This window comes from Melanostigma gelatinosum (genome assembly GCF_949748355.1).
Source record: "Melanostigma gelatinosum genome assembly, chromosome: 18".
Classification (NCBI taxonomy): domain Eukaryota; kingdom Metazoa; phylum Chordata; class Actinopteri; order Perciformes; family Zoarcidae; genus Melanostigma; species Melanostigma gelatinosum.
Genome location: NC_136651.1, coordinates 22,185,595 through 22,195,046, shown reverse-complemented (window position 1 = coordinate 22,195,046; position 9,452 = coordinate 22,185,595).

Here is a 9,452-nt window from a genome sequence, read left to right as displayed (position 1 = left end):
GTCATCACCAGAGTATCCTCACCACGAGAGTATTCTCATCACCAGAGTATCTTCATCACCAGAGTATCCTTGTCACCAGAGTATCCTCACAACCAGAGCATCCTCATCATCACCAGAGTATCTTCATCACCAGAGTATCCTCACCACCAGAGTATCGTCATCACCAGAGTATCCTCACCACCAGAGTATCCTCATCACCAGATTATCATCATCACCAGAGTATCCACATCACCAGATTATCATCATCACCAGAGTATCTACATCACCAGAGTATCCTTATCACCAGAGTTTCTACATCACCAGATGATCCTCATCATCAGAGTATCCTCATCAACAGAGTATCTTCATCACCAGAGTATCCTCATCACCATAATATTTTTATCACCAGATTATCCTAATCACCAGAGTATCCTCATCACCAGAGTATCCTCATCACCATAATATTTTTATCACCAGATTATCCCAATCACCAGAGTATCCTCATCAACAGAGTATCCTCATCACCAGAGTTTCTTCATCATCAGAGTATCCTCATCACCAGAGTATCCTCACCACCAGAGTATCCTCACCACAAGAGTATCCTCATCACCAGAGTATCCTCTTCAGCAGAGTATCCTCATCACCATAATATTTTTATCACCAGATTATCCCAATCACCAGAGTATCCTCATCAACAGAGTATCCTCATCACCAGAGTTTCTTCATCATCAGAGTATCCTCATCACCAGAGTATCCTCATCAACAGAGTATCCTCATCACCAGAGTTTCTTCATCATCAGAGTATCCTCATCACCAGAGTATCCTCACCACCAGAGTATCCTCACCACAAGAGTATCCTCATCACCAGAGTATCCTCACCACCAGAGTATCCTCGTCACCAGAGTATCCTCACCACTAGAGTATCCTCGTCACCAGAGTATCTTCATCACCAGAGTATCCTCATCACCAGAGTATCTACATCACCAGAGTATCTACATCACCAGATTATCCTCATCACCAGAGTATCCTCACCACCACAGTATCCTCATCACCAGAGTGTCTTCATCACCAGAGTATCTTCATCACCAGAGTATCCTCATCACCAGAGTATCTTCACCACCAGAGTATCCTCATCAACAGAGTATCTTCATCACCAGAGTATCCTCATCACCAGAGTATCCTCACCACGAGAGTATTCTCATCACCAGAGTATCTTCATCACCAGAGTATCCTTGTCACCAGAGTATCCTCACCACCAGAGTATCCTCATCATCACCAGAGTATCTTCATCACCAGAGTATCCTTGTCACCAGAGTATCCTCACCACCAGAGTATCCTCATCATCAACAGAGTATCTTCAGCACCAGAGTATCCTCATCACCAGAGTATCCTCATCACCAGAGTATCCTCATCAACAGAGTATCCTCATCACCAGAGTATCTTCATCAACAGAGTATCCTCATCACCAGACTATCCTCACCACAAGAGTATCTTTATCACCAGAGTATCCTCATCAACAGATTATCCTCACCACCAGAGTATCCTCTTCACCAGAGTATCTTCACCACCAGAGTATCCTCATCACCAGAGTATCTTCATCACCAGAGTATCTTCATCACCAGATTATCCTCGTCACCAGAGTATCCTCACCACCAGAGTATCTTCATCACCAGAGTATCTTCATCACCAGAGTATCCTCATCACCAGAGTATCTTCATCACCAGAGTATCTTCATCACCAGAGTATCCTCATCACCAGAGTATCTTCATCACCAGAGTATCCTCATCACCAGAGTATCCTCACCACCAGAGTATCCTCATCATCAACAGAGTATCTTCATCACCAGAGTATCCTCGTCACCAGAGTATCTTCATCACCATAGTATCCTCATCAACAGAGTATCTTCATCACCAGAGTATCCTCATCACCATAATATTTTTATCACCAGATTATCCTAATCACCAGAGTATCCTCATCACCAGAGTATCCTCATCACCAGAGTATCCTCATCAACAGAGTATCCTCATCACCAGAGTATCTTCATCAACAGAGTATCCTCATCACCAGACTATCCTCACCACAAGAGTATCTTTATCACCAGAGTATCCTCATCAACAGAGTATCCTCACCACCAGAGTATCCTCTTCACCAGAGTATCTTCACCACCAGAGTATCCTCATCACCAGAGTATCTTCATCACCAGAGTATCTTCATCACCAGATTATCCTCGTCACCAGAGTATCCTCACCACCAGAGTATCTTCATCACCAGAGTATCTTCATCACCAGAGTATCCTCATCACCAGAGTATCTTCATCACCAGAGTATCTTCATCACCAGAGTATCCTCACCACCAGAGTATCCTCATCACCAGAGTATCTTCATCACCAGACTATCCTCATCACCATAATATTTGTATCACCAGATGATCCTAATCACCAGACTATCCTCATCACCATAATATTTGTATCACCAGATGATCCTAATCACCAGAGTATCTTCATCACCAGAGTATCCTCATCAACAGAGTATCCTCATTACCAGAGTTTCTTCATCACCAGATGATCCTCATCATCAGAGTATCCTCATCACCAGAGTATCTTCATCAACAGAGTATCCTCATCACCATAATACTTTTATCACCAGATTATCCTCATCACCAGAGTATCTTCATCACCAGAGTATCCTTGTCACCAGAGTATCCTCACCACCAGAGTATCCTCATCATCACCAGAGTATCTTCATCACCAGAGTATCCTTGTCACCAGAGTATCCTCACCACCAGAGTATCCTCATCACCAGAGTATCCTCATCACCAGAGTATCCTCATCAACAGAGTATCCTCATCACCAGAGTTTCTTCATCACCAGATGATCCTCATCATCAGAGTATCCTCATCACCAGAGTATCTTCATCAACAGAGTATCCTCATCACCAGACTATCCTCACCACAAGAGTATCTTTATCACCAGAGTATCCTCATCAACAGAGTATCCTCACCACCAGAGTATCCTCTTCACCAGAGTATCTTCACCACCAGAGTATCCTCATCACCAGAGTATCTACATCACCAGAGTATCTACATCACCAGATTATCCTCATCACCAGAGTATCCTCACCACCAGAGTATCCTCATCACCAGAGTATCTTCATCACCAGAGTATCCTCGTAACCAGAGTATCCTCACCACCAGAGTATCCTCATCACCAGAGTATCTTCATCACCAGAGTATCCTCATCACCAGAGTATCTTCACCACCAGAGTATACTCATCAACAGTGTATCTTCATCACCAGAGTATCGTCATCACCAGAGTATCCTCACCACGAGAGTATTCTCATCACCAGAGTATCTTCATCACCAGAGTATCCTTGTCACCAGAGTATCCTCACAACCAGAGCATCCTCATCATCACCAGAGTATCTTCATCACCAGAGTATCCTCACCACCAGAGTATCGTCATCACCAGAGTATCCTCATCACCAGAGTATCTTCATCACCAGAGTATCTTCATCACCAGAGTATCCTCACCACCAGAGTATCCTCATCACCAGAGTATCTTCATCACCAGACTATCCTCATCACCATAATATTTGTATCACCAGATGATCCTAATCACCAGAGTATCTTCATCACCAGAGTATCCTCATCACCAGAGTATCCTCATCAACAGAGTATCCTCATTACCAGAGTTTCTTCATCACCAGATGATCCTCATCATCAGAGTATCCTCATCACCAGAGTATCTTCATCAACAGAGTATCCTCATCACCATAATACTTTTATCACCAGATTATCCTCATCACCAGAGTATCTTCATCACCAGAGTATCCTTGTCACCAGAGTATCCTCACCACCAGAGTATCCTCATCATCACCAGAGTATCTTCATCACCAGAGTATCCTTGTCACCAGAGTATCCTCACCACCAGAGTATCCTCACCACCAGAGTATCCTCATCATCACCAGAGTATCTTCATCACCAGAGTATCCTTGTCACCAGAGTATCCTCACCACCAGAGTATCCTCATCATCGCCAGAGTATCTTCATCACCAGAGTATCCTCGTCACCAGAGTATCTTCATCACCAGAGTATCCTCATCACCAGAGTATCTACATCACCAGAGTATCTACATCACCAGATTATCCTCATCACCAGAGTATCCTCACCACCAGAGTATCCTCATCACCAGAGTATCTTCATCACCAGAGTATCCTCGTAACCAGAGTATCCTCACCACCAGAGTATCCTCATCACCAGAGTATCTTCATCACCAGAGTATCCTCATCACCAGAGTATCCTCACCACCAGAGTATCCTCATCATCAACAGAGTATCTTCATCACCAGAGTATCCTCGTCACCAGAGTATCTTCATCACCATAGTATCCTCATCAACAGAGTATCTTCATCACCAGAGTATCCTCATCACCATAATATTTTTATCACCAGATTATCCTAATCACCAGAGTATCCTCATCACCAGAGTATCCTCATCACCAGAGTATCCTCATCAACAGAGTATCCTCATCACCAGAGTATCTTCATCAACAGAGTATCCTCATCACCAGACTATCCTCACCACAAGAGTATCTTTATCACCAGAGTATCCTCATCAACAGAGTATCCTCACCACCAGAGTATCCTCTTCACCAGAGTATCTTCACCACCAGAGTATCCTCATCACCAGAGTATCTTCATCACCAGAGTATCTTCATCACCAGATTATCCTCGTCACCAGAGTATCCTCACCACCAGAGTATCTTCATCACCAGAGTATCTTCATCACCAGAGTATCTTCATCACCAGAGTATCCTCGTAACCAGAGTATCCTCACCACCAGAGTATCCTCATCACCAGAGTATCTTCATCACCAGAGTATCCTCATCACCAGAGTATCTTCACCACCAGAGTATACTCATCAACAGTGTATCTTCATCACCAGAGTATCGTCATCACCAGAGTATCCTCACCACGAGAGTATTCTCATCACCAGAGTATCTTCATCACCAGAGTATCCTTGTCACCAGAGTATCCTCACAACCAGAGCATCCTCATCATCACCAGAGTATCTTCATCACCAGAGTATCCTCACCACCAGAGTATCGTCATCACCAGAGTATCCTCATCACCAGAGTATCTTCATCACCAGAGTATCTTCATCACCAGAGTATCCTCACCACCAGAGTATCCTCATCACCAGAGTATCTTCATCACCAGACTATCCTCATCACCATAATATTTGTATCACCAGATGATCCTAATCACCAGAGTATCTTCATCACCAGAGTATCCTCATCACCAGAGTATCCTCATCAACAGAGTATCCTCATTACCAGAGTTTCTTCATCACCAGATGATCCTCATCATCAGAGTATCCTCATCACCAGAGTATCTTCATCAACAGAGTATCCTCATCACCATAATACTTTTATCACCAGATTATCCTCATCACCAGAGTATCTTCATCACCAGAGTATCCTTGTCACCAGAGTATCCTCACCACCAGAGTATCCTCATCATCACCAGAGTATCTTCATCACCAGAGTATCCTTGTCACCAGAGTATCCTCACCACCAGAGTATCCTCACCACCAGAGTATCCTCATCATCACCAGAGTATCTTCATCACCAGAGTATCCTTGTCACCAGAGTATCCTCACCACCAGAGTATCCTCATCATCGCCAGAGTATCTTCATCACCAGAGTATCCTCGTCACCAGAGTATCTTCATCACCAGAGTATCCTCATCACCAGAGTATCTACATCACCAGAGTATCTACATCACCAGATTATCCTCATCACCAGAGTATCCTCACCACCAGAGTATCCTCATCACCAGAGTATCTTCATCACCAGAGTATCCTCGTAACCAGAGTATCCTCACCACCAGAGTATCCTCATCACCAGAGTATCTTCATCACCAGAGTATCCTCATCACCAGAGTATCCTCACCACCAGAGTATCCTCATCATCAACAGAGTATCTTCATCACCAGAGTATCCTCGTCACCAGAGTATCTTCATCACCATAGTATCCTCATCAACAGAGTATCTTCATCACCAGAGTATCCTCATCACCATAATATTTTTATCACCAGATTATCCTAATCACCAGAGTATCCTCATCACCAGAGTATCCTCATCACCAGAGTATCCTCATCAACAGAGTATCCTCATCACCAGAGTATCTTCATCAACAGAGTATCCTCATCACCAGACTATCCTCACCACAAGAGTATCTTTATCACCAGAGTATCCTCATCAACAGAGTATCCTCACCACCAGAGTATCCTCTTCACCAGAGTATCTTCACCACCAGAGTATCCTCATCACCAGAGTATCTTCATCACCAGAGTATCTTCATCACCAGATTATCCTCGTCACCAGAGTATCCTCACCACCAGAGTATCTTCATCACCAGAGTATCTTCATCACCAGAGTATCCTCATCACCAGAGTATCTTCATCACCAGAGTATCTTCATCACCAGAGTATCCTCACCACCAGAGTATCCTCATCACCAGAGTATCTTCATCACCAGACTATCCTCATCACCATAATATTTGTATCACCAGATGATCCTAATCACCAGAGTATCTTCATCACCAGAGTATCCTCATCAACAGAGTATCCTCATTACCAGAGTTTCTTCATCACCAGATGATCCTCATCATCAGAGTATCCTCATCACCAGAGTATCTTCATCAACAGAGTATCCTCATCACCATAATACTTTTATCACCAGATTATCCTCATCACCAGAGTATCTTCATCACCAGAGTATCCTTGTCACCAGAGTATCCTCACCACCAGAGTATCCTCATCATCACCAGAGTATCTTCATCACCAGAGTATCCTTGTCACCAGAGTATCCTCACCACCAGAGTATCCTCATCACCAGAGTATCCTCATCACCAGAGTATCCTCATCAACAGAGTATCCTCATCACCAGAGTTTCTTCATCACCAGATGATCCTCATCATCAGAGTATCCTCATCACCAGAGTATCTTCATCAACAGAGTATCCTCATCACCAGACTATCCTCACCACAAGAGTATCTTTATCACCAGAGTATCCTCATCAACAGAGTATCCTCACCACCAGAGTATCCTCTTCACCAGAGTATCTTCACCACCAGAGTATCCTCATCACCAGAGTATCTACATCACCAGAGTATCTACATCACCAGATTATCCTCATCACCAGAGTATCCTCACCACCAGAGTATCCTCATCACCAGAGTATCTTCATCACCAGAGTATCCTCGTAACCAGAGTATCCTCACCACCAGAGTATCCTCATCACCAGATTATCCTCGTCACCAGAGTATCCTCACCACCAGAGTATCTTCATCACCAGAGTATCTTCATCACCAGAGTATCCTCATCACCAGAGTATCTTCATCACCAGAGTATCCTCATCACCAGAGTATCTTCACCACCAGAGTATACTCATCAACAGTGTATCTTCATCACCAGAGTATCGTCATCACCAGAGTATCCTCACCACGAGAGTATTCTCATCACCAGAGTATCTTCATCACCAGAGTATCCTTGTCACCAGAGTATCCTCACAACCAGAGCATCCTCATCATCACCAGAGTATCTTCATCACCAGAGTATCCTCACCACCAGAGTATCGTCATCACCAGAGTATCCTCATCACCAGAGTATCTTCATCACCAGAGTATCTTCATCACCAGAGTATCCTCACCACCAGAGTATCCTCATCACCAGAGTATCTTCATCACCAGACTATCCTCATCACCATAATATTTGTATCACCACATGATCCTAATCACCAGAGTATCTTCATCACCAGAGTATCCTCATCACCAGAGTATCCTCATCAACAGAGTATCCTCATTACCAGAGTTTCTTCATCACCAGATGATCCTCATCATCAGAGTATCCTCATCACCAGAGTATCTTCATCAACAGAGTATCCTCATCACCATAATACTTTTATCACCAGATTATCCTCATCACCAGAGTATCTTCATCACCAGAGTATCCTTGTCACCAGAGTATCCTCACCACCAGAGTATCCTCATCATCACCAGAGTATCTTCATCACCAGAGTATCCTTGTCACCAGAGTATCCTCACCACCAGAGTATCCTCACCACCAGAGTATCCTCATCATCACCAGAGTATCTTCATCACCAGAGTATCCTTGTCACCAGAGTATCCTCACCACCAGAGTATCCTCATCATCGCCAGAGTATCTTCATCACCAGAGTATCCTCGTCACCAGAGTATCTTCATCACCAGAGTATCCTCATCACCAGAGTATCTACATCACCAGAGTATCTACATCACCAGATTATCCTCATCACCAGAGTATCCTCACCACCAGAGTATCCTCATCACCAGAGTATCTTCATCACCAGAGTATCCTCATAACCAGAGTATCCTCACCACCAGAGTATCCTCATCACCAGAGTATCTTCATCACCAGAGTATCCTCATCACCAGAGTATCCTCACCACCAGAGTATCCTCATCATCAACAGAGTATCTTCATCACCAGAGTATCCTCGTCACCAGAGTATCTTCATCACCATAGTATCCTCATCAACAGAGTATCTTCATCACCAGAGTATCCTCATCACCATAATATTTTTATCACCAGATTATCCTAATCACCAGAGTATCCTCATCACCAGAGTATCCTCATCACCAGAGTATCCTCATCACCAGAGTATCCTCATCAACAGAGTATCCTCATCACCAGAGTATCTTCATCACCAGAGTATCCTCGTCACCAGAGTATCTTCATCACCATAGTATCCTCATCAACAGAGTATCTTCATCACCAGAGTATCCTCATCACCATAATATTTTTATCACCAGATTATCCTAATCACCAGAGTATCCTCATCACCAGAGTATCCTCATCACCAGAGTATCCTCATCACCAGAGTATCCTCATCAACAGAGTATCCTCATCACCAGAGTATCTTCATCAACAGAGTATCCTCATCACCAGACTATCCTCACCACAAGAGTATCTTTATCACCAGAGTATCCTCATCAACAGAGTATCCTCACCACCAGAGTATCCTCTTCACCAGAGTATCTTCACCACCAGAGTATCCTCATCACCAGAGTATCTTCATCACCAGAGTATCTTCATCACCAGATTATCCTCGTCACCAGAGTATCCTCACCACCAGAGTATCTTCATCACCAGAGTATCTTCATCACCAGAGTATCCTCATCACCAGAGTATCTTCATCACCAGAGTATCTTCATCACCAGAGTATCCTCATCACCAGAGTATCTTCATCACCAGAGTATCCTCATCACCAGAGTATCCTCACCACCAGAGTATCCTCATCATCAACAGAGTATCTTCATCACCAGAGTATCCTCGTCACCAGAGTATCTTCATCACCATAGTATCCTCATCAACAGAGTATCTTCATCACCAGAGTATCCTCATCACCATAATATTTTTATCACCAGATTATCCT